General features: G+C 36.2%; 4 long non-coding RNA genes and 1 pseudogene across 4 annotated transcripts; all 5 read left to right on the forward strand.

Moving 5' to 3' along the window:
• Positions 1-27,134, forward strand: part of LOC115012151 (nuclear GTPase SLIP-GC-like) — an 85,613-nt pseudogene extending 58,479 nt beyond the window's left edge.
• Positions 3,529-4,089, forward strand: LOC115012161 (uncharacterized). Its single transcript, XR_003832645.1, has 2 exons — positions 3,529-3,612; positions 3,976-4,089. It is a non-coding gene; the product is annotated as an uncharacterized LOC115012161 (long non-coding RNA).
• On the forward strand, positions 9,107-9,943 carry LOC115012159 (uncharacterized). Its single transcript, XR_003832643.1, has 3 exons — positions 9,107-9,117; positions 9,306-9,429; positions 9,902-9,943. It is a non-coding gene; the product is annotated as an uncharacterized LOC115012159 (long non-coding RNA).
• Positions 18,389-18,885, forward strand: LOC115012164 (uncharacterized). The gene is made up of 2 exons (XR_003832648.1): positions 18,389-18,418; positions 18,772-18,885. It is a non-coding gene; the product is annotated as an uncharacterized LOC115012164 (long non-coding RNA).
• On the forward strand, positions 20,079-20,364 carry LOC115012165 (uncharacterized). The gene is made up of 2 exons (XR_003832649.1): positions 20,079-20,124; positions 20,273-20,364. It is a non-coding gene; the product is annotated as an uncharacterized LOC115012165 (long non-coding RNA).
• Positions 27,135-27,373: the final 239 nt, after the last annotated feature.

Below are 27,373 nucleotides of genomic sequence, written 5' to 3' on the forward strand. Positions count from 1 at the left end.
AATAATACTGTAGATATTTATTTTTCATTAAGAAGTCAATACATTTCCAAACGTGTAATAAATAGTGCACTTGTTTCAAACAATATGTTTTTTGTTTTTTAGATGTTACAGTGGAGCTTGAGATGGTGAAGAACTACTACAATGAACTGATGAGAAGCCCAGATACAGAATCACTTCTCTGGTAAAACCTTTGTTAAAATATACATAATGCTCTGATTATGAGCACTTCTGAATAACGCTAACAGTGCTTCTTATTACACTAGGCCTGATTCACCCGGCCAAGCAGCTGCACTGCGTCCATGACGTGCACAGGTACGTTTTAGTCAATATGATGATCCGAATAGATTATATGACATCTACCGTTTGTCATTAATATTTAATGTCACAACCTCACTGTTTATCTCTCTGGTGGACGTTTCAGGTTTCAGGAGGCCTCATAACCCACTGAGGGTCCCTGCAGCACGCTGGTTAGAGTCTCGTGACTCAAAGTACTTATCCCTGTTCTCTTTGAGTGTTTGTTTGTTGTGAATTACACGCAGACAGATTTCAGATTTTCTATTTTTGGTATGACATCTTTGCTTTTAATTGCTAAAGATCAGAGGCAAACAGAAAATGAGGAGGGGGATGACATGCAGCACATTTCCTCAGTCTGATTCAAACCAGGGACATTGTTGTTTTCATGGTAGGAGTCCTAGGTGTGAAGGAAAATAGTGACACACTCTTAACCAAGATATAAAACAAATATTTGATAACTTTCCAACGTTTCGACATGACAGTCTTCTTTAGGGTGTTGAGGGACGAAAACACAGACATTTAATAAGACACAGGTGTGCTCTATCAAGGGGAGTGTCCTCAATGACATTTACATCATGTAGCTCCCTGATTCATGTCATTTAAAAAAGCAGTTTGATCAAAGCCTTAGTTTATACTGTGTTTCAAGGAACATGTCTTTGTCAATATTAAAAGACAGCTGAACCTAAAGATATAATATGTAACTTTTCCACATTAATATGTCTAAAAACAGCTAGAACTGTGTTATGTGTTGTGTTGAGTCGTGTACTTATGTTCTCCAACATGTTTCCTACTATTTTAAAACCTAGAGAAATACATAATTTAAACAAGGTGATGGTGTATTTCATTCAGTCTTTCAGGTCTTACAATCTTTCTTCTTTTTGATTGATCTGTTTTTAATCTTTTTTGTAATCTGTTTTTATTACATTAGTGTGGTATTGGTTGGTTAGTATAGGCTGAAATATCAATGATTTTGTGGGTGTCTAATTAAATGCTGAACCTTGGTGACAGCACAAACTGTAGGATGGATTTGACTTTATGCTTCTGAAAGAATGAACTCGATCTTTTATCTATCATATTCAATGACAAAACTGTTGCTTAGTGCAACACAATTGTTTCTGTTTGTGTTCATTCATATATGAGAAATATAGAGATCTAGATGATAGTAATAACTTGGCTTAACTGGTTTCTTGTTATTTACTCAACAATTGTTTTGTTTTAATCTACGCTGATTCTAAATGCATGCAATGTATTTGATATGGTGTACTGTCCAATAAACCTCAATAAAATACACGTTTGAGTCAAAGTGCCACATGTAGTTTGTCTTCTTTATGGTTTTGTTATAGGACTTAAAACTCACCATGGGTGCCAGGGCCTTCAGCTGCACTGCTCACAGGCTCTGGAATTATGTCCCTCCACACATCTGACAGTCCAAAACTATTACAACATTCAAGTCCCACCTCAAATCTCACTTATTCAAGTTGGCCTACTCTCTGTAGTCTCCATCATCCTGTGTCCTCTCCCCCTCTTCTCTTTCTTGCTTTCTTCATGTGTCTCCACCTTATCTCTGGTTTTGTTTGTCTGCTCTCCCTTCCAATGTCCTGCTCTTTTTATTTCTTGTATTTTGTACGGTGTCCTTGGGTGTCTTGAAAGGCGCCTCTAAATCAAATGTATTATTATTATTATTATTATTATTAAAAGCTGCTCTAGGTTCTGTCGTGGAATTCAGCCGATGCCAACTAAACTAAAGAGTTGTGAGAAGTAAATCTTTTATACTGAAATAAAGGTACCTGAGGAAATAAGTAGTCTTAGAGCTCTTTATTCTTTGCAAAGAAGGTTCAATTGTCCCACAGAGTGCAAGCAGTCTGGGTGAGGAAGAATGAAAACGTGTATCGATGTGTTCATATATTTTAAAGGTAAACAAAGGGGAGGTTTGGAAGAGTCGTAAAGCTTATAAACACATGACATAGACCAGACCCTGTGCCCCATTTGGTTGGGTCCCCTAAAGTATATGACCCTAATGAAATGCCATTACCCCTAGTCCTCTACTCCCCAAAGAGAGTGATAAGAGAAATACCTCCTGAGTAAACAGTGGAATGTATCTAACTGGTACCGTGTGAAACTAAGACAAACACATCTACAATGTACGCATATAATTATAAGCAAAGCATATCATCAAATGTACCATTACAGTTCTCTCTTACATCAGTTTCTATTGTAAGATAAACAAATGATTTTCAGCCTTGTTCTCACTTCTTACTGAAAACTCCTAAAAGTTGTTTCTTAAAATCGAGTTTAGAAAGTGTATGCAAGTTGTTCTGTGTACTTGTTTAAACATTCCCTCGTCAGGTGACAGCAATAATGATTGCTCTTCTTGTCCAAAGTGTGTTTTTCATTGAGGATTAATGTTAATGGAAGGTTTTATGCTCGTTCATGTTAGCAAAGTGCTACTTACTGATGCAAGAACATGGAACATGGCATCTTGTTTAATACAGCTTTTTATCACCACTTAGTACTTATGTACATTTACTTCTATTTTCTGAAGCAGTAACATCACTCTGTAAACTCACTAATAGCTCTCAGATACATGAAGTGACTTCCTCACTCAAGTTTGTGGGAATCGTGAATGTGGGATACAATATGACAGTAAAAGTTAGAAAGACATTTGGGATCAGAGAGAGAAAGCGCAATAATATCAGGCATCACACACAAATTATGTTGCAATAAAACACCCTGTGTTTAGCAAGCGGCCTATCTTGTATGCCTTAAGGCAGGGATGGGCAACTTTGAAGATAAGGAAGGTCACAAAAAATGTGTCTGACAGATTGATTTCTTGAAATTGAGGGTGAGGGCTGCCCATCCCTGGCTTAATGGTTAGTATCTCTCCAAGATAAAAGGTTTGCATTATTTTGCAGAAGTTAGTCTATGGGTGCATTTGTGCTTATAATATACCCGAACACTGTAAGACCTTACTTCTCCATATCGCTGACCCTAACCCAACCGGCATTTATTTTCTTCCACTTCAAGCACTGGAGGCAAGTAAACAGCAGAGCAGCATCTGTGAGAAATAAATGACAGATTAGTCAGTTAGTTGTGACGTAACTTGTGAGCAAAAATATCTTTTGACACTTTCTTGAGTCTGCCATAATCAGTTTAATAACCTCTAATTAACCTAAGTGATCAGAACTGTCCTGAGTTGTAGTGGTTGATTTAAACATAATTATTTGTTTATCCTCCAGTTGCTGTTCTTGGTCATGGATGATTTTGTTCGCAACAAATTAACTGAGTGGAATCTCAGCGACTGGATAGAAACATTCAAAGGTAAAGTCTTACCATGCTTCTTCATCGAGCACATATATTCTACACTGTTGCTATGACCTATCAATACTGAAACATTTGAGCATCTAGTCATACACACATACACAATGATCAAACATTGTTCTGTAGTACAATGCTTACATATGCTTAAACTATATAGTTTTAAGAACATGGAGAGAGATCAGCGTTGACAAATCCTGACAATTTGTGTCTGTGTTCAGAGAGTACAAAAGCACTATTGGTAAAGACCTTGTATATTTTCACACAGAAGGGACACGTTAATTAACTTGACAGTAACTGCTGTTCTGTGGCATATGTTGGGTTATTGAAATTAATTCTCAATTTTCCATGAAAAATTAATTACAGATCAATGCATTGACAAGGAAAGTCTTTACTGTCTGGGTGATCAAGAAATTGCTGAATTGATCCCAACAGTGGGACCAAGGTCAAAATTCAAGAAGAGACTCAAGTTGTTAAAGGTAATGTTCTGCACTGGGAAGACAATTTACACAAATACTGTATTTAGTCTCATACATCTCATTTGTGTAGATATATTTAGAATTTACAGAAGCACAAAGTTCTGTGAAAAGTTTTAATGACGTCTAAAAATAAAGGATAAATAATATCTCATTGTTAATGACAGCATTTATTAGAATGTCTTTATTGTTATGAATTTGCAACTATTTTCTTTTGTCACTAGGAAGAACAAAACACAACAAATCTGGAAACAGTTGAATCTTCTGCTCAAGTAAGTTTCCTACACTTATGTATCATCTAATCTAAGGCATTAATTACAATCAGACAGATTATATTTTTAATGTCTGCTAAACACTTTACATGGACACTTAGAGTATCACTTTTATCTACAGTGTAAACAGGAGTATGAAGAAGAAGATGTTTCTGTTCAGGTTAGGATCACATTGAATTTAACAGGCATGTAATCAGTGAACGAGCCTCTATTCTTCATGCATAATCATCTGAAGCGCCCTGAGACAAAGTCATCTTTAACTGAAGACCGTGATCACTTGTTGGCTCTTTTCTGCGTTCTTCAAAACTTTCCAGAGTTTTTCCAGGCTCATCCCAGATTAGCTGAGAACATAAATACAAATTTCACTGTGAGAATTGTAAAGTTGTATGTTCAAGCATGTAAAACCCTGTTAGAGGACAAATAGTAAAATATTCTTTACTATTATAGATTTGCAATTATTTTCCTTTGTCACTAGGAGTTTCCTACACTTATGTATCATCTAAGGCGTTAATTACAATTATACAGAGTTGTATCTGCAGTGTTATGAAGGAATATGAAGAACAAGCTATTTATGCTCAGGTAAGGATCACATGAAATAACATTTTGCAAGGCTCATCTTAGACAGGATGGACACAGCCTGTGTGAATATCATTTCTTGATCAAATACTGTTTTAAGAGTCAAATATTCATGTTCATCCTCAGGTTTGTCCGTCCACCAGCAACACAAGTAATGAAGGTAAGATACACAGCATCGTATTGATTACATGTAGTGTTCTTTCAAGGCGGTTATATCTTGCTTTGACAACTATAACGAGATTACGTTTTAATATTGTGAGAGGCTCATACAACAAACTTCTTTTTCCCTTTTTTTAATTAATAAAATAAGGAAAGAGAAAGATGGATCTTCAGGGTGAACCCAGACAATGTCAACCACCAACACAACAGCCACGTGATGATATACAAGGTATTTATATTACTTTCTAAACAATTATGTCTGATGATACACTCTGAGGCATCCTAAATTGGATTGGCAGAGAAAGTGCTTCATTGTGCAGCTTACTGGATACACTGGTTCATGGTTCCTGAATAGTTCTTTACTTTTACTCTGACAGAAGAAATCATTCTGACTGATGTGAAAAACATCATGAGATGTGTCAAACAGAAACTGCCTAACGAAGACAACAAGCTCAATAATTTCCTGAAGTGAGTATTACGTTTATTAAACTTTCCATATTCTTTGTTATATGGGCCTTGTTCCAGTTCTGACCAGAGGCCAGTTTCACTTAGATATTTTAGACAGGTCTTAATTTTGCTCTTAGATTAGTGTAATGCAAATACATACTGACTTATTTTTTAAAAAAAAACTTAGCCACCTTACCTCCAGGCCGACTCAGAACTAAGAGCTGCGTTGCCATGGTAACCGCCTGTGACACCTGCTGACAAGAGTCACCAATAAAAAGTAAAGAAGAAAACATGTTCATAGTTTTAGAGACTGTAGTAAACCTGTTGAGGACATCGTCAGTAGTTTTCATGCAGAAACTATCCTAAGCCTGACTGACAGTAGACAGTAGGACTGAGCCCTGCCACATTATGAAGCTGCAGCATCTCAGCAGGTCTGCACTGCGATGACATTTTAAGCTCTGGAAGATTCTTGTGTTGTTGCACTCTTCACTGAATTTACACTGCAAAACGTCCTTGTTACTATTTAACTCTCTTTCAGAAAGCAAATGTTTTCTGCAGAAGTGACAGAAGCATAGCAGTTTGATAACGTTGCTTTGTCAGACAAGTTTTTTTTGTTTGAAAAAAGTCATAATTTAACAGAATTTATATTAATTTAGTCTGAAGATAGTATTAGTCGTATTTTTGAAACAATCTTTAGTATTTTGGTGTATATTTTTCAAACTAACCCATGAACCATATTTAACCTCTTGTACAACAGGAATAAAATCAAGGATTTGAAGACAGACAAGAGGGAGGTGGTCGGTGTCTTTGGTAAAACGGGGGCTGGAAAGAGCTCTTTGATAAATGCCGTCATTGGAGTGAAGAATCTCTTGCCCTCTGGAAGTATCAGTGCATGTACCACAGTCATGATTAAAGTGGAGGCTAACATGGAGAACTCAAAGTATGAGGCACACATTGAGTTCATCACTAAAGAGGTAAAATGAGCTGAATATGTTTGTTAACTTGAAGCTATTTTGAAAGTTATAATGTAGCTGCAGAAAATAATGCAGGTGCTAATTACACAACATGCCATCTAATTGAACTAAGTTTTTATGTTTTTCATTCAGGAGTGGAGAGATGAGTTGTGGTATTTCCTTCAGCATAAAACGGATCAGGAAAATGATCAGGAAGAAGATCAGGAAAATGATCAGGAAGAAGATCAGGAAGATGACGATGATTATCAGGACACTGAGGAAAAGCTCTCAGCGCTGTATGGAGAAGGATGGAAAAACAAATCCTCTGAAGACCTCATGGATAACAAGTATTTCAAAGAAATTCCAGAATTTCTCCAGTCCAAGAAGAAGATTCTGACATGTGAATCAGTAAGTGAGGCTAGAAATATTATATGACTTCATAGAAAACATTCTTACTTGTCTGTCAAATATGAAGGTTTATGTAATCTGCTTTCCCTCTAGCCATTCCAGGTTGGTGTAGATTAACGGTAGATCAACAAATGTAAAAGTAAATTCAGTTTGTGAAAAGTACTTAAAAAAGGACTTTATCTATCTAATTTATCCTTCATCAGAAAATCACAACAAACATCGTCTACAAGTTACTAACTTACTTGCAAGAAGCTCCTGGATAATTCTAGGCACTATCATGTTTAAATTTAAAACCTAATTATTCACTATCGCCAAAGAAAATGTCTTTCAACTTAAGGTTTGCTACTTACTAATTAAATTGAGACTTTTTTATTTTGTTTGTTCATCAAAATGAAATTCCCTTATATTGTCTTAATCTTACTTTATTATGTATTTCAGGCTGAAAAGCTTTCTACTGAATTAGTCAAATACACAAGAAGTGACTCAGAAGACGGAGACGCTAAAGATGTGAAGAGGTGGTATTGGCCACTGGTGAAGTGCGTGACTGTCAAGGTGCCCAATAATACTCTTCTCCAGCATGTCACACTTGTGGATCTGCCTGGAAATGGGGACCGTAACAAGAGCAGAGACCAGATGTGGAAAAGGGTAATTTATTCACGTTCAATTCTGCTTATTGTGTATTAGTGTTGTCTGGGAACTGTGACAAAGCTCTGACATTCAGTAATCATAATGAACTTCCAGGTTGTTGGAAGTTGTTCTACAGTGTGGATTGTGACCGACTGTAATCGACCAGCATCAGAGAGGGAACCCTGGGACATCCTGAAAGATGCCAGTAGCCACATGGGAAATGGTGGCGAGTGTCAGAACATTCACTTCATCTGCACCAAATCTGATCTTATATATTCAGATGATCTGTGAGTGATTTAAGATGCCAAAAGTAGATATTTGAATTGAACATTCAATGTAGACACTAAATACTGTGAGCTGTTCCACTTGATACAAATCTTTTGTTATAGTTCAGCAGATGGTGTTCGTGCTTTCACAGATAAAAAAACGCAAGTCAAGAAAAAAGTGAAGGAAGAATTCATCAAACTACACAAGGTTAAGGTGAGTTTTATAGACTGACAGAAAATCCAACATAGAGATTGTCTACAACTGCAAGTCTATTGAATTCAATCTTTTTTTTCAGAAACATTTCAGTGATGAATGTTTCAAAGTGTTCACAGTGAGCTCCAAAGAGTTTCTAGAAAAGAAACGTCTAGAGCAAGATGACACTGGTGAGTGAAGTCTCCATATATGAGCCCTGGATAACAGAAATATATAGCTCAAATTCAAATATGTAATGTAATGTCAATATATCAATAAATGTTTTACAGAAATACCAAAACTTCAGGAATTCCTGAAAGGTCTCAATGACCGACACTCAGAGACATTAAACTATGTGTCTAGAGCTCGAGGGATTCTCTCTCTGATGCACGGGGCGAGCCGTAGAGAAGGGGTAAGATCAAGTAATAAAACCTCTCATGTTGTCTTTGTCTAATCATTTTCATGGCAAAAATGTAAGCTGAAGGATACGCTCAAATTCAGTGTAAACATGGGAAAGTCAGAGACAGACCGCTTACATGTAATGTCACCCCTGCAGACGTTTTAGCCACCAAGGTAGTTGATTTCATGAGTTTCTGTTGCTTCAGAGAAGATGCATAACCAGAGTAATTAAAGGCTGGTCGTACTCGAGACCAACAGAATCAGGGAGCATTATAGTTGTATTGCTTTAAATACTGAATGTGTTGTGTTTGGTTTCAGGCTGACATAAAGACAGCTGTGTGCAAAGACCTTGAAGAAAAGCTGAAGCAGGAGCTGGAAAAAGTCAGGGAACCAATAGAAGAGACTTTTCAGGCTTTTGAAAAATGCCTCAGTGAGGGGGTTGAAAAATCTAAGAGTTCATGTGAAACAGTCTTGCAGTCGGTCATACATCCTGTACGTACTTTAGTTGTTATTACATCAAAACTACTGATTTTGCACTTCCTGTGAATATGTCTTTAAAATGTTTATTTTGTTTCAGGCTAAGAAAAGTCGTGGTTTTCACAGTACATTGAAGCGTATAGTTGAGAACTATGGCATCCACAAAACAAAAAAAGGGAAGCAAATAAATCTCAACATGAAGTTAACTTCATGCCTGACTGACAGCATTGATGAGAAATTCAAGGAGACCTTCCCGTAAGAAATGACTTAACTAAGACATAAAACCCTGTGTTGGCTAAGTTTACAAATTATGGGGGATTATTGATTCTACATTATATAGTTATACAAATGATGTATTACAATACATTAAATTACATGATTGAAATACAAACTTGTCAATGCTTCATGTTTATGAAACATTTCTTCCTGTTAACATGTTTCAGAAATGAAGGAAAACGTGGACCATTCAAAGGAGTCATCAATACGTTTTCACTTGGCATAAAGAGGATGAGAGAGAAGAGAGAGTACAAAGATGTCACACTGCAGCTGATCTTTCTCATGACAGAGGTAAAAGATGAGAACAGTACCGTGCTATTCATTAGTCCATTATCAAAACTGTTTGTCCAGGTCATGGAGACTTGAGGCACAAACATCAAGTTGGTAACTGATGACTGAACATACAAGAATTAAATGCAAACAAAATAGATATTTTTAGCTGTCAACATATTTATATACACTGTAAATGAAGAAGTTAGAAGTTAGATAGAACTGGAGAAAAAATAACTAATGGGGTTTTGTTTGGTTTGAGGCTGACATGAACACAGCTGTGTGCACAGACATTGAGTTAAAGATGAGGCGTAGTCTGACCTGCACTTCCACATGGTGGAAAACAGCTCCCATTTTAAAGTCACTTTGAATAATGTACTGCTTTGTCACGTAAAATCTGGAAGGAAAGAAATAAAGTAAAATATGAGCCATATTTGTACTACTTTGATTTATTATTAAAATAGGTTTATTTATGCTTCATATTTTCTCTAAGGAAGAAAAAATGAAGACAAAACTCAACAAAATCATCCGTGAGCGATAAGAAAATTATCTACAGGCAGTCTGACGACAACAATCGAGAACACCATGGAAAGTATGCTATGAAGTAAGATAAAAGATCATGACATATGAAACCTGACACAATAAAAATACACATTCATGATGATTGTGCAGAACATTTTAATTGAATTTTTTTTCTGTTTTATTGTAGAAGCAAAAGAAATCAAAGGACGGGACATGCTGAAAAACATGAGGGACATGATTGTGAAGCACGTACATGATTCAAAGAACATCATGTTTCAGCAGGCTAAAGATGATATGTTGAAGCAGCTCAGAGACTTGAATGGTTTGTCACATTTTATAATACTGTCACACAGTGATGATGATATAGTAAAACATGTTGTGCTGCACATCTTTATCTTTATCCATGATTCTAGGTCTTCATTTACATAAAGGATTTTTCTATATTGAAGGGGAATATGATTCATTCTTAAAGCTGCTTTTCCCACTGAAAACCCTGCAGACACTTTCACAAACATTCAACTATATTAATCTTAGACAGAAACATACAAAGGATTATAGCTTTTAACATTAATGCCAACTCTGAGCCGCCCTGTGAACACATCTTATCACTGATTTCATGTAGGATTCAGTTCATCTTGAATATTATGACACAATATTTGACAGTGTCAGTGACAAGTGATAAATATTTTCATCCTAATTTAGTTTAAGATCCTGGCAGAAACTGGAGGAAAACCATGCAGGAATCAATCGAGCTGTCGCTCAAGACAGAGCGTGTCTCGATCCCAGGTAAAGGGAACCTAACAAAATCACAAATAATACTGTAGATATTTATTTTTCATTAAGAAGTCAATACATTTCCAAACGTGTAATAAATAGTGCACTTGTTTCAAACAATATGTTTTTTGTTTTTTAGATGTTACAGTGGAGCTTGAGATGGTGAAGAACTACTACAATGAACTGATGGGAAGCCCAGATACAGAATCACTTCTCTGGTAAAACCTTTGTTAAAATATACATAATGCTCTGATTATGAGCACTTCTGAATAACGCTAACAGTGCTTCTTATTACACTAGGGCTGATTCACCCGGCCAAGTAGCTGCACTGCGTCCATGACGTGCACAGGTACGTTTTAGTCAATATGATGATCCGAATAGATTATATGACATCTACCGTTTGTCATTAATATTTAATGTCACAACCTCACTGTTTATCTCTCTGGTGGACGTTTCAGGTTTCAGGAGGCCTCATAACCCACTGAGGGTCCCTGCAGCACGCTGGTTAGAGTCTCGTGACTCAAAGTACTTATCCCTGTTCTCTTTGAGTGTTTGTTTGTTGTGAATTACACGCAGACAGTTTTCAGATTTTCTATTTTTGGTATGACATCTTTGCTTTTAATTGATAAAAGATCAGAGGCAAACAGAAAATGAGGAGGGGGATGACATGCAGCACATTTCCTCAGTCTGATTCAAACCAGGGACATTGTTGTTTTCATGGTAGGAGTCCTAGGTGTGAAGGAAAATAGTGACACACTCTTAACCAAGATATAAAACAAATATTTGATAACTTTCCAACGTTTCGACATGACAGTCTTCTTTAGGGTGTTGAGGGACGAAAACACAGACATTTAATAAGACACAGGTGTGCTCTATCAAGGGGAGTGTCCTCAATGACATTTACATCATGTAGCTCCCTGATTCATGTCATTTAAAAAAGCAGTTTGATCAAAGCCTTAGTTTATACTGTGTTTCAAGGAACATGTCTTTGTCAATATTAAAAGACAGCTGAACCTAAAGATATAATATGTAACTTTTCCACATTAATATGTCTAAAACAACTAGAACTGTGTTATGTGTTGTGTTGAGTCGTGTACTTATGTTCTCCAACATGTTTCCTACTATTTTAAAACCTAGAGAAATACATAATTTAAACAAGGTGATGGTGTATTTCATTCAGTCTTTCAGGTCTTACAATCTTTCTTCTTTTTGATTGATCTGTTTTTAATCTTTTTTGTAATCTGTTTTTATTACATTAGTGTGGTATTGGTTGGTTAGTATAGGCTGAAATATCAATGATTTTGTGGGTGTCTAATTAAATGCTGAACCTTGGTGACAGCACAAACTGTAGGATGGATTTGACTTTATGCTTCTGAAAGAATCAACTTGATCTTTTATCTATCATATTCAATGACAAAACTGTTGCTTAGTGCAACACAATTGTTTCTGTTTGTGTTCATTCATATATGAGAAATATAGAGATCTAGATGATAGTAATAACTTGGCTTAACTGGTTTCTTGTTATTTACTCAACAATTGTTTTGTTTTAATCTACGCTGATTCTAAATGCATGCAATGTATTTGATATGGTGTACTGTCCAATAAACCTCAATAAAATACACGTTTGAGTCAAAGTGCCACATGTAGTTTGTCTTCTTTATGGTTTTGTTATAGGACTTAAAACTCACCATGGGTGCCAGGGCCTTCAGCTGCACTGCTCACAGGCTCTGGAATTATGTCCCTCCACACATCTGACAGTCCAAAACTATTACAACATTCAAGTCCCACCTCAAAATCTCACTTATTCAAGTTGGCCTACTCTCTGTAGTCTCCATCATCCTGTGTCCTCCCCCCATCTTCTCTTTCTTGCTTTCTTCATGTGTCTCCACCTTATCTCTGGTTTTGTTTGTCTGCTCTCCCTTCCAATGTCCTGCTCTTTTTATTTCTTGTATTTTGTACGGTGTCCTTGGGTGTCTTGAAAGGCGCCTCTAAATCAAATGTATATTATTATTATTATTATTATTATTATTATTATTAAAGCTGCTCTAGGTTCTGTCGTGGAATTCAGCCGATGCCAACTAAACTAAAGAGTTGTGAGAAGTAAATCTTTTATACTGAAATAAAGGTACCTGAGGAAATAAGTAGTCTTAGAGCTCTTTATTCTTTGCAAAGAAGGTTCAATTGTCCCACAGAGTGCAAGCAGTCTGGGTGAGGAAGAATGAAAACATGCATCAATGTGTTAATATTTTTTAAAGGTAAACAAAGGGGAGGTTTGGAAGAGTCGTAAAGCTTATAAACACATGACATAGACCAGACCCTGTGCCCCATTTGGTTGGGTCCCCTAAAGTATATGACCCTAATGAAATGCCATTACCCCTAGTCCTCTACTCCCCAAAGAGAGTGATAAGAGAAATACCTCCTGAGTAAACAGTGGAATGTATCTAACTGGTACCGTGTGAAACTAAGACAAACACATCTACAATGTACGCCTATAAGTATAAGCAAAGCATATCATGAAATGTACCATTACAGTTCTCTCTTACATCAGTTTCTATTGTAAGATAAACAAATGATTTTCAGCCTTGTTCTTGACTTCTTACTGAAAACTCCTAAAAGTTGTTTCTTAAAATCGAGTTTAGAAAGTGTATGCAAGTTGTTCTGTGTACTTGTTTAAACATTTCCTCGTCAGGTGACAGCAATAATGATTGCTCTTCTTGTCCAAAGTGTGTTTTTCATTGAGGATTAATGTTAATGGAAGGTTTTATGCTCGTTCATGTTAGCAAAGTGCTACTTACTGATGCAAGAACATGGAACATGGCATCTTGTTTAATACAGCTTTTTATCACCACTTAGTACTTATGTACATTTACTTCTATTTTCTGAAGCAGTAACATCACTCTGTAAACTCACTAATAGCTCTCAGATACATGAAGTGACTTCCTCACTCAAGTTTGTGGGAATCGTGAATGTGGGATACAATATGACAGTAAAAGTTAGAAAGACATTTGGGATCAGAGAGAGAAAGAACAATAATATCAGGCATCACACACAAATTATGTTGCAATAAAACACTCTGTGTTTAGCAAGCGGCCTATCTTGTATGCCTTAAGGCAGGGATGGGCAACTTTGACGATAGGGAAGGCCACAAAAAATGTGTCCAAGCCAGTTTCAGTGTAAACATCTTTCCATTTTAGAGTGAATCAGAGTCCAGAAAAATCTAATAATTTCAGAATTTATTCTGGTCATAGAAAACATGACAATTTGGCATTTAAAAAACAAACAAAACAACTTTTTTTTTAAGAGAGTATAGCAATGTCAGCAAACAACATCAACAAACTGAATACTACTGACAAGCAAGTCAATGTGGTATTGCAGTGAACAAGTGGGTGTACCAATCTTTTAACATGAGGTTAGATTATTTGTGCACATAAATATTATTTTATTCAGAGTCTGACCCTTATTCTTGAGCAGTGGACAATAAGGGAAAACTTCAGAGAATTTAGCATGCATTTGACAAGGTCATTAACTGTGTTTTATTCAGGTAATTAGGTAATTCAGGTATTCAACTAAGGTAATTTGCTGTGAGCATTTAATCCCTTTTAACTTTCTAAGAACCCTCTCGGTCCATATAAAAATTGTCTTGCATGAAACCGGTCCGTGCTGCAAAAAGGTTGGGGACTGCTATTTTAGTGAGCATGATAATCCAAACAGATGATTTTTGTCATTAATATGTCACAACCTTTCTGTTTATCTCTCTGGTGGACGATTCAGGTTTGCTCAGTGCAGAGTAACAGCAGAGGCCTGATAACCCACTGAGGGTCCCTGCAGCACACTGATCTCTTTGGTCTCAACCATTTTTGTCAAGTTTTTATCTGTGTTCTTTTTTGAGTTTTGTTTTCATATTTACTTTATGTTTGCTTGTTTTGAATTACACACAGAGGGATTTAAGTTTTCTATTACTGGTAGAACATTTTTGCTTTTCAGTGATTAACGATGAAAGGCGACAGAAAATGTGTGTGTGTGTGTGTGGGGGAGGGGGGGGGATTGTGTTCCATGGTACACGTCTTATTGATTTATACTTCATATACTCTTCATAAGGATGAAAAAATGAAGACAAAACTAAACAAAATTATCCTTGAGCGTAAGATAACTATCTACAGCAGTAATACATTTATCAAATGTAAGTCACTATACTAGAGAAAAAAAGAAAGAAAATTAACGTTAGAGAGACTGAAAAATAATACCAGTTGTATGATACCAGGCACCCACACGCAAATTATATTACAGTAGGATCGTAGGATAAATAGTTAGTATTGTTTTTGCATGGGTTTGTCTGTTTTTGGTGTGTTTGAATTGGTAAGTAAGCTGCCCTTCAGACCAGGAAGCTGAAAATGATGTGTACTGAAGTTAGGAACAATTCCAACACACACAGCTTTACTGAAGAAAGAACAACTACATTCTTGAATGGTACTCCAATAATTTGTGAGCTTATGATTGTAACACTTACATGCAGTATTTCAATATGAAAGTAGACAAAACATAATAATAATAATAATAATAATAATAATAATAATAATAATAATAATAATAATAATAATAATAATAATAATAATAATAATAATAAATTGAATTTATTTATTTATTTTTCAAGACCTCAAAGCCGCTAGAGAAGAACTTTAAAGAATTTTAAAAACTCAAGTTACAACCATTGTTATGAGCACTGGTCAAAAAGCTCAGTCCTCAACAAGCTTTCTTACAGATACATAATGGTCTGATGCATAGATGAAGTTGTCTTCAATATCATGATTCTGGCTTTGTTTTTCCAGTTTCCTGTTTTATTTTGTAAAGTACACTCTCCTTGTGTCAGGTCTAATCTTAGTTCCTGTCTGTGTTTCCCGCTTTCTGTGATATGTTTGCCCTGCCCTGATTTGATTTGATGCTCCTGTGTCCAATCACCCTGCTGCCCTTGTGTTCTTTGCCTGCCTCCTCCAGCTGTGTGTGTGTGTGTGTGTGTGTGTGTGTGTGTGTGTGTGTGTGTGTGTGTGTGTGTGTGTGTGTGTGTGTGTGTGTGTGTGTGTGTGTGTGTGTGTGTGTGTGTGTGTGTGTACTGTCCCATTGTTCCTTGTCGGTTCGTCTTGTTTCATGTTACCTGGTGTGGTTATTCATTTTGTGTCAATGAATCCTGGTGTTCCGTCCTGGTTTGTTCACTCAGTCTTTGCTTTATACCTTTTTGTATTTTAAGATTTGTTAAATAAAGCTTGTTTTTCATTATTATTTTCAAACTTCATATGAACCATATCTAAAGACATTATTAAAGACAATCATCCCCACAATGACTGAAGCAATCAGCCCCAAACTATTTTTATAATTGTTTAGATAACTCCCATATTATAAAAGAGCAAATGTGGTTGTGTGGAGCCACACTCTTATCAAGCAAGTGTAGCCGCTTTGTGCTGAAAACAAAACAAAACTAGCAAGTGGAAAATGTTATCCTTACAGTCAAACAATGGCACTCTCATCTTTATGAACATTACTGTATATCTTTAATCACTGAATATTCCATGTTCAAATGTTACATTCATACTTTGGGTTTAAATGAAAACATCTGTTCAGCAACACGTTGACTTCTACTGTCCTCTGGTGTTGACAGCAAGAAAGCACAGAGGGCAAAAATGGTGTCCACAGTCCCCATGCATGTACAAGCTTCAAAGCAGTATCAAATACACCCATGGGTAAAATACACACTGCAGAAGTTGCATTAGCAGTAGCCTACATTAGACAATATATCACATAATAAAATGGTGTTTTTCAAGAACTCTCCAGCTCATCATATAATCAGTTGTAAGGGTATGTCAGCACATTCTCACATCACAGTCAAATTGAAAGATTGTGTATGCTTCTTTGAGCTTATAATTCCACACATACAAAGGTGCATTTACTCAAGTATAGCACTTAGGTACAGTTTTGAGGTACTTACTATTACCTTTTAATCATACTTTATACTTAAACTCCACTACATTACAGAGGGTAATGTTGCACTTCTTGCTCCAGCACACTTTTCTGAAAGCTACTAGTTACTTTTTGGATTAAGGTTTTTTTTATTAAAACATGATAAACTCATAAAAAATGTGAGGTTTGATATGCAAACAGTGGCTCCCAGCATATTTGGCTTTTGTCCAGTTACGAAACTGTGCCTCGATTGTTATGTTTCAGATGTCTATGAGTTGTTCATACATACAAAGTACATACAAATACAAATTTGTTTTGCAGAACTTTGAAAGGCAATTCAAAGCACTTCAATAAAAACGTTTTTTTAAATGTTGCTTTAACTTACAAAACAGATAACACTGAAAATAATAGTATAATAATAAGTCGTTTTATAAAAGAAAGAATAAAATAAATAATTAAGACAAGAGAAATTGAGTGTGGGAGGAGTCACGTTCCGCACACACTACATAGCAAACAAAGACCATAGACTTTAGGTTTCATTTTTGGGTTGGGTTTCATCTGCAGGAGGGGCATTAATCTATGTAGGCGCGCAACACGCTACAAGTACGTTTAAGAATGACTCCTATTCTTTTGTTTTTGTCTATTCGTGGTGGGTGTTACATAACTTTGTAAGGCAAAGTGTTTCCATGCTCTTGTTTTGTGCTTTTTAAGAGCAGGAGCGCTCCCTCTCGAGAATACTGTATACGTGGATACAGTTCTGTGCACGAGCATCACGTGCACTTGCCTGGTTTTTATGTGCAGGGTTTTGAGACTAATAGAACACATACAGATATATCTCCCTTCATTGACAAAGACAGCTCAATGCAGAAAAATGTCCCTTCTGACTGTTACCTTTATACTGTAACATTAGATTATTATTAGATTAAAAGCAGGAATTTACTGTGGTAGTTTGGTGAAGTGAGGTTTGGTATAGATCGTGTGCATGTGACGTCACGCTTACGTCCCAACCCGTAAATCAGCCATGTTGGATGATATACACAACCAAGACAGCGCCCGTTCACGTGGGAGTTGCTGCAACGCTTCGCAATTTTCTTTGTATTTAAACGTCTAAGATTGAAAGAAAATGCCAATCGTGTGTGCAGTGTATAACTGGTCATAACGCTACTCGTGACCCAGAGAAACGCTTCTTTAGATTTCCTAAAATCATCAAAAACAACGATCCACAAAAGAGGGATGAATTGCTGTCTACCGAACGCCGTCAGCTGTGGTTTAGCAACATAACTCGTGAGGATTTAACAGAAGAAAAAGCACAATTCGTCCACTTTATATCTGGTAAGAGCTCATGCTAAAGCTATGTTTTCAATGTTTACATTAAACATTTGTGCTTATAATATACTCGAACACTGTAAGACCTTACTTCTCCATATCGCTGACCCTAACCCAACCGGCATTTATTTTCTTCCACTTCAAGCACTGGAGGCAAGTAAACAGCAGAGCAGCATCTGTGCGAAATAAATGACAGATTAGTCAGTTAGTTGTGACGTAACTTGTGAGCAAAAATATCTTTTGACACTTCCTTGAGTCTGCCATAATCAGTTTAATAACCTCTAATTAACCTAAGTGATCAGAACTGTCCTGAGTTGTAGTGGTTGATTTAAACATAATTATTTGTTTATCCTCCAGTTGCTGTTCTTGGTCATGGATGATTTTGTTCGCAACAAATTAACTGAGTGGAATCTCAGCGACTGGATAGAAACATTCAAAGGTAAAGTCTTACCATGCTTCTTCATCGAGCACATATATTCTACACTGTTGATATAACCTACCAATACTGAAACATTTGAGCATCTAGTCATACACACATACACAATGATCAAACATTGTTCTGTAGTACAATGCTTAAACTATATAGTTTTAAGAACATGGAGAGAGATCAGCGTTGACAAATCCTGACAATTTGTGTCTGTGTTCAGAGAGTACAAAAGCACTATTGGTAAAGTTCTTGTATATTTTCACACAGAAGGGACACGTTAATTAACTTGACAGTAACTGCTGTTCTGTGGCATATGTTGGGTTATTGAAATTAATTCTCAATTTTCCATGAAAAATTAATTACAGATCAATGCATTGACAAGGAAAGTCTTTACTGTCTGGGTGATCAAGAAATTGCTGAATTGATCCCAACAGTGGGACCAAGGTCAAAATTCAAGAAGAGACTCAAGTTGTTAAAGGTAATATTCTGCACTGGGAAGACAATTTACACAAATACTGTATTTAGTCTCATACATCTCATTTGTGTAGATATATTTAGAATTTACAGAAACACAAAGTTCTGTGAAAAGTTTTAATGACGTCTAAAAATAAAGGATAAATAATATCTCATTGTTAATGACAGCATTTATTAGAATGTCTTTATTGTTATGAATTTGCAACTATTTTCTTTTGTCACTAGGAAGAACAAAACACAACAAATCCTGGAAACAGTTGAATCTTCTGCTCAAGTAAGTTTCCTACACTGTATGTATCATCTAATCTAAGGCATTAATTACAATCAGACAGATTATATTTGTAATTGTCTGCTAAACACTTTACATGGACACTTAGAGTATCACTTTTATCTACAGTGTAAACAGGAGTATGAAGAAGAAGATGTTTCTGCTCAGGTTAGGATCACATTGAATTTAACAGGCATGTAATCAGTGAACGAGCCTCTATTCTTCATGCATAATCATCTGAAGTGCCCTGAGACAAAGTCCTCTTTAACTGAAGACCGTGATCACTTGTTGGCTCTTTTCTGCGTTCTTCAAAACTTTCCAGAGTTTTTCCAGGCTCATCCCAGATTAGCTGAGAACATAAATACAAATTTCACTGTGAGAATTGTAAAGTTGTATGTTCAAGCATGTAAAACCCTGTTAGAGGACAAATAGTAAAATATTCTTTACTATTATAGATTTGCAATTATTTTCCTTTGTCACTAGGAGTTTCCTACACTTATGTATCATCTAAGGCGTTAATTACAATTATACAGAGTTGTATCTGCAGTGTTATGAAGGAATATGAAGAACAAGCTATTTATGCTCAGTTAAGGATCACATGAAATAACATTTTGCAAGGCTCATCTTAGACAGGATGGACACAGCCTGTGTGAATATCATTTCTTGATCAAATACTGTTACTGTTAAGAGTCAAATATTCATGTTCATCCTCAGGTTTGTCCGTCCACCAGCAACACAAGTAATGAAGGTAAGATACACAGCATCGTATTGATTACATGTAGTGTTCTTTCAAGGCGGTTATATCTTGCTTTGACAACTATAACGAGATTACGTTTTAATATTGTGAGAGGCTCATACAACAAACTTCTTTTTCCCTTTTTTTAATTAATAAAATAAGGAAAGAGAAAGATGGATCTTCAGGGTGAACCCAGACAATGTCAACCACCAACACAACAGCCACGTGACGATATACAAGGTATTTATATTACTTTCTAAACAATTATGTCTGATGATACACTCTGAGGCATCCTAAATTGCATTGGCAGAGAAAGTGCTTCATTGTGCAGCTTACTGGATACACTGGTTCATGGTTCCTGAATAGTTCTTTACTTTTACTCTGACAGAAGAAATCATTCTGTCTGATGTGAAAAACATCATGAGATGTGTCAAACAGAAACTGCCTAACGAAGACAACAAGCTCAATAATTTCCTGAAGTGAGTATTACGTTTATTAAACTTTCCATATTCTTTGTTATATGGGCCTTGTTCCAGTTCTGACCAGAGGCCAGTTTCACTTAGATATTTTAGACAGGTCTTAATTTTGCTCTTAGATTAGTGTAATGCAAATACATACTGACTTATTTTTAAAAAAAAAACTTAGCCACCTTACCTCCAGGCCGACTCAGAACTAAGAGCTGCGTTGCCATGGTAACCGCCTGTGACACCTGCTGACAAGAGTCACCAATAAAAAGTAAAGAAGAAAACATGTTCATAGTTTTAGAGACTGTAGTAAACCTGTTGAGGACATCGTCAGTAGTTTTCATGCAGAAACTATCCTAAGCCTGACTGACAGTAGACAGTAGGACTGAGCCCTGCCACATTATGAAGCTGCAGCATCTCAGCAGGTCTGCACTGCGATGACATTTTAAGCTCTGGAAGATTCTTGTGTTGTTGCACTCTTCACTGAATTTACACTGCAAAACGTCCTTGTTACTATTTAACTCTCTTTCAGAAAGCAAATGTTTTCTGCAGAAGTGACAGAAGCATAGCAGTTTGATAACGTTGCTTTGTCAGACAAGTTTTTTTTGTTTGAAAAAAGTCATAATTTAACAGAATTTATATTAATTTAGTCTGAAGATAGTATTAGTCGTATTTTTTGAAACAATCTTTAGTATTTTGGTGTATATTTTTCAAACTAACCCATGAACCATATTTAACCTCTTGTACAACAGGAAAAAAATCAAAGATTTGGAGACAGACAAGAGGGAGGTGGTCGGTGTCTTTGGTAAAACGGGGGCTGGAAAGAGCTCTTTGATAAATGCCGTCATTGGAGAGAAGAATCTCTTGCCCTCTGGAGATATCAGTGCATGTACCACAGTCATGACTAAAGTGGAGGCTAACATGCAGAACTCAAAGTATGAGGCACACATTGACTTCATCACAAAAGAGGTAAAATGAGCTGAATATGTTTGTTAACTTGAAGCTATTTTAAAAGTTATAATGTAGCTGCAGAAAATAATGCAGGTGCTAATTACACAACATGCCATCTAATTGAACTAAGTTTTTATGTTTTTCATTCAGGACTGGAGAGATGAGTTGTGGTATTTCCTTCAGCATAAAACGGATCAGGAAAATGATCAGGAAGAAGATCAGGAAAATGATCAGGAAGAAGATCAGGAAGATGACGATGATTATCAGGACACTGAGGAAAAGCTCTCAGCGCTGTATGGAGAAGGATGGAAAAACAAATCCTCTGAAGAACTCATGGATTTCAAGCATTTCAAAGAAATTCCAGAATTTCTCCATGTCCAAGAAGAAGATTCTGACATGTGAATCAGTAAGTGAGGCTAGAAATATTATATGACTTCATAGAAAACATTCTTACTTGTCTGTCAAATATGAAGGTTTATGTAATCTGCTTTCCCTCTAGCCATTCCAGGTTGGTGTAGATTAACGGTAGATCAACAAATGTAAAAGTAAATTCAGTTTGTGAAAAGTACTTAAAAAAGGACTTTATCTATCTAATTTATCCTTCATCAGAAAATCACAACAAACATCGTCTACAAGTTACTAACTTACTTGCAAGAAGCTCCTGGATAATTCTAGGCACTATCATGTTTAAATTTAAAACCTAATTATTCACTATCGCCAAAGAAAATGTCTTTCAACTTAATGTTTGCTACTTACTAATTAAATTGAGACTTTTTTATTTTGTTTGTTCATCAAAATGAAATTCCCTTATATTGTCTTAATCTTACTTTATTATGTATTTCAGGCTGAAAAGCTTTCTACTGAATTAGTCAAATACACAAGAAGTGACTCAGAAGACGGAGACGCTAAAGATGTGAAGAGGTGGTATTGGCCACTGGTGAAGTGCGTGACTGTCAAGGTACCCAATAATAAACTTCTCCAGCATGTCACACTTGTGGATCTGCCTGGAAATGGGGACCGTAACAAGAGCAGAGACCAGATGTGGAAAAGGGTAATTTATTCACGTTCAATTCTGCTTATTGTGTATTAGTGTTGTCTGGGAACTGTGACAAAGCTCTGACATTCAGTAATCATAATGAACTTCCAGGTTGTTGAAAGTTGTTCTACAGTGTGGATTGTGACCGACTGTAATCGAGCAGCATCAGAGAAGGAACCCTGGGACATCCTGAAAGATGCCAGTAGCCACATGGGAAATGGTGGCGAGTGTCAGAACATTCACTTCATCTGCACCAAATCTGATCTTATTAAAGGTTCAGATGATCTGTGAGTGATTTAAGATGCCAAAAGTAGATATTTGAATTGAACATTCAATGTAGACACTAAATACTGTGAGCTGTTCCACTTGATACAAATCTTTTGTTATAGTTCAGCAGATGGTGTTCGTGCTTTCATAGCTAAAAAAACGCAAGTCAAGAAAAAAGTGAAGGAAGAATTCATCAAACTACACAAGGTTAAGGTGAGTTTTATAGACTGACAGAAAATCCAACATAGAGATTGTCTACAACTGCAAGTCTATTGAATTCAATCTTGTTTTTTCAGAAACATTTCAGTGATGAATGTTTCAAAGTGTTCACAGTGAGCTCCAAAGAGTTTCTAGAAAAGAAACGTCTAGAGCAAGATGACACTGGTGAGTGAAGTCTCCATATATGAGCCCTGGATAACAGAAATATATAGCTCAAATTCAAATATGTAATGTAATGTCAATATATCAATAAATGTTTTACAGAAATACCAAAACTTCAGGAATTCCTGAAAGGTCTCAATGACCGACACTCAGGAGACATTAAACTATGTGTCTAGAGCTCGAGGGATTCTCTCTCTGATGCACGGGGCGAGCCGTAGAGAAGGGGTAAGATCAAGTAATAAAACCTCTCATGTTGTCTTTGTCTAATCATTTTCATGGCAAAAATGTAAGCTGAAGGATACGGTGTAAACATGGGAAAGTCAGAGACAGACCGCTTACATGTAATGTCACCCCTGCAGACGTTTTAGCCACCAAGGTAGTTGATTTCATGAGTTTCTGTTGCTTCAGAGAAGATGCATAACCAGAGTAATTAAAGGCTGGTCGTACTCGAGACCAACAGAATCAGGGAGCATTATAGTTGTATTGCTTTAAATACTGAATGTGTTGTGTTTGGTTTCAGGCTGACATAAAGACAGCTGTGTGCAAAGACCTTGAAGAAAAGCTGAAGCAGGAGCTGGAAAAAGTCAGGAAACCAATAGAAGAGACTTTTCAGGCTTTTGAAAAATGCCTCAGTGAGGGGGTTGAAAAATCTAAGAGTTCATGTGAAAAAGTCTTGAAGTCGGTCATACATCCTGTACGTACTTTAGTTGTTATTACATCAAAACTACTGATTTTGCACTTCCTGTGAATATGTCTTTAAAATGTTTATTTTGTTTCAGGCTAAGAAAAGTCGTGGTTTTCACAGTACATTGAAGCGTATAGTTGAGAACAATGGCATCCACAAAACAAAAAAAGGGAAGCAAATAAATCTCAACATGAAGTTAACTTCATGCCTGACTGACAGCATTGATGAGAAATTCAAGGAGACCTTCCCGTAAGAAATGACTTAACTAAGACATAAAACCCTGTGTTGGCTAAGTTTACAAATTATGGGGGATTATTGATTCTACATTATATAGTTATACAAATGATGTATTACAATACATTAAATTACATGATTGAAATACAAACTTGTCAATGCTTCATGTTTATGAAACATTTCTTCCTGTTAACATGTTTCAGAAATGAAGGAAAATGTGGACCATTCAAAGGAGTCATCAATAAGTTTTCACTTGGCATAAAGAGGATGAGAGAGAAGAGAGAGTACAAAGATGTCATTCTGCAGCTGATCTTTCTCAGGACAGAGGTAAAAGATGAGAACAGTACCGTGCTATTCATTAGTCCATTATCAAAGCTGTTTGTCCAGGTCATGGAGACTTGAGCACAAACATCAAGTTGGTAACTGATGACTGAACATTAAAGAATTAAATGCAAACAAAATAGATATTTTTAGCTGTCAACATATTTATATACACTGTAAATGAAGAAGTTAGAAGTTAGATAGAACTGGAGAATAAATAACTAATGGGGTTTTGTTTGGTTTGAGGCTGACATGAACACAGCTGTGTGCACAGACATTGAGTTAAAGATGAGGCGTAGTCTGACCTGCACTTCCACATGGTGGAAAACAGCTCCCATTTTAAAGTCACTTTGAATAATGTACTGCTTTGTCACGTAAAATCTGGAAGGAAAGAAAAATAAAGTAAAATATGAGCCATATTTGTACTACTTTGATTATTATTAAAATAGGTTTATTTATGCTTCATATTTTCTCTCTAAGGAAGAAAAAATGAAGACAAAACTCAACGAAATCATCCGTGAGGATAAGAAAATTATCTACAGGAGTCTGACGACAACAATCGAGAACACCATGGAAGTATGCTATGAAAGTAAGATAAAAGATCATGACATATGAAACCTGACACAATAAAAATACACATTCATGATGATTGTGCAGAACATTTTAATTGAATTTTTTTCTGTTTTATTGTAGAAGCAAAGAAATTCAGTGGAGTGGGCTCACAGAAAAACATGAGGGACACGATTGTGAAGCACGTACAGGATTCAAAGAACATCATGTTTGAGCTGGCTAAAGATGTTATGTTGAACCAGCTCAGAGACTTGAAGGTTTGTCACATTTTATATTATGTCACGCAGTGATGATGATATAGTAAAACATGTTGTGCTGCACATCTTTATCTTTATCCATGATTCTAGGTCTTCATTTACATAAAGGATTTTTCTATATTGAAGGGGAATATGATTCATTCTTAAAGCTGCTTTTCCAACTGAAAACCCAGCAGACACTTTCACAAACATTCAACTATTTTAATCTTAGACAGAAACATACAAAGGATTATAGCTTTTAACTTTAATGCCAACTCTGAGCCGCCCTGTGAACACATCTTATCACTGATTTCATGTAGGATTCAGTTCATCTTGAATATTATGACACAATATTTGACAGTGTGAGTGATAAGTGATAAATATTTTCATCCTAATTTAGTTTAAGATCCTGGAGACACTGAAGAAAACCATGATGGAATCAATCGAGCTGTCGCTCAAGACAGAGCGTGTCTCGATCCCAGGTAAAGGGAACCTAACAAAATCACAAATAATACTGTAGATATTTATTTTTCATTAAGAAGTCAATACATTTCCAAACGTGTAATAAATAGTGCACTTGTTTCAAACGATATGTTTTTTGTTTTTTAGATGTGACAGAGGAGCTTGATGAAGTGAAGAACTACTACAATGAACTGATGAGAAGCCCAGATACAGAATCACTTCTCTGGTAAAACCTTTGTTAAAATATACATAATGCTCTGATTATGAGCACTTCTGAATAACGCTAACAGTGCTTCTTATTACACTAGGCCTGATTCACCCGGCCAAGCAGCTGCACTGCGTCCATGACGTGCACAGGTATGTTTTAGTCAATATGATGATCCGAATAGATTATATGACATCTACCGTTTGTCATTAATATTTAATGTCACAACCTCACTGTTTATCTCTCTGGTGGACGTTTCAGGTTTCAGGAGGCCTCATAACCCACTGAGGGTCCCTGAAGCACGCTGGTTAGAGTCTCGTGACTCAAAGTACTTATCCCTGTTCTCTTTGAGTGTTTGTTTGTTGTGAATTACACGCAGACAGTTTTCAGATTTTCTATTTTTGGTATGACATCTTTGCTTTTAATTGATAAAAGATCAGAGGCAAACAGAAAATGAGGAGGGGGATGACATGCAGCACATTTCCTCAGTCTGATTCAAACCAGGGACATTGTTGTTTTCATGGTAGGAGTCCTAGGTGTGAAGGAAAATAGTGACACACTCTTAACCAAGATATAAAACAAATATTTGATAACTTTCCAACGTTTCGACATGACAGTCTTCTTTAGGGTGTTGAGGGACGAAAACACAGACATTTAATAAGACACAGGTGTGCTCTATCAAGGGGAGTGTCCTCAATGACATTTACATCATGTAGCTCCCTGATTCATGTCATTTAAAAAAGCAGTTTGATCAAAGCCTTAGTTTATACTGTGTTTCAAGGAACATGTCTTTGTCAATATTAAAAGACAGCTGAACCTAAAGATATAATATGTAACTTTTCCACATTAATATGTCTAAAAACAACTAGAACTGTGTTATGTGTTGTGTTGAGTCGTGTACTTATGTTCTCCAACATGTTTCCTACTATTTTAAAACCTAGAGAAATACATAATTTAAACAAGGTGATGGTGTATTTCATTCAGTCTTTCAGGTCTTACAATCTTTCTTCTTTTTGATTGATCTGTTTTTAATCTTTTTTGTAATCTGTTTTTATTACATTAGTGTGGTATTGGTTGGTTAGTATAGGCTGAAATATCAATGATTTTGTGGGTGTCTAATTAAATGCTGAACCTTGGTGACAGCACAAACTGTAGGATGGATTTGACTTTATGCTTCTGAAAGAATCAACTTGATCTTTTATCTATCATATTCAATGACAAAACTGTTGCTTAGTGCAACACAATTGTTTCTGTTTGTGTTCATTCATATATGAGAAATGTAGAGATCTAGATGATAGTAATAACTTGGCTTAACTGGTTTCTTGTTATTTACTCAACAATTGTTTTGTTTTAATCTACGCTGATTCTAAATGCATGCAATGTATTTGATATGGTGTACTGTCCAATAAACCTCAATAAAATACACGTTTGAGTCAAAGTGCCACATGTAGTTTGTCTTCTTTATGGTTTTGTTATAGGACTTAAAACTCACCATGGGTGGCCAGGGCCTTCAGCTGCACTGCTCACAGGCTCTGGAATTATGTCCCTCCACACATCTGACAGTCCAAAACTATTACAACATTCAAGTCCCACCTCAAAACTCACTTATTCAAGTTGGCCTACTCTCTGTAGTCTCCATCATCCTGTGTCCTCTCCCCCTCTTCTCTTTCTTGCTTT

The sequence above is a fragment of the Cottoperca gobio genome, chromosome 8 (genome assembly GCF_900634415.1).
Source record: "Cottoperca gobio chromosome 8, fCotGob3.1, whole genome shotgun sequence".
Taxonomy (NCBI): Eukaryota; Metazoa; Chordata; class Actinopteri; order Perciformes; family Bovichtidae; genus Cottoperca; species Cottoperca gobio.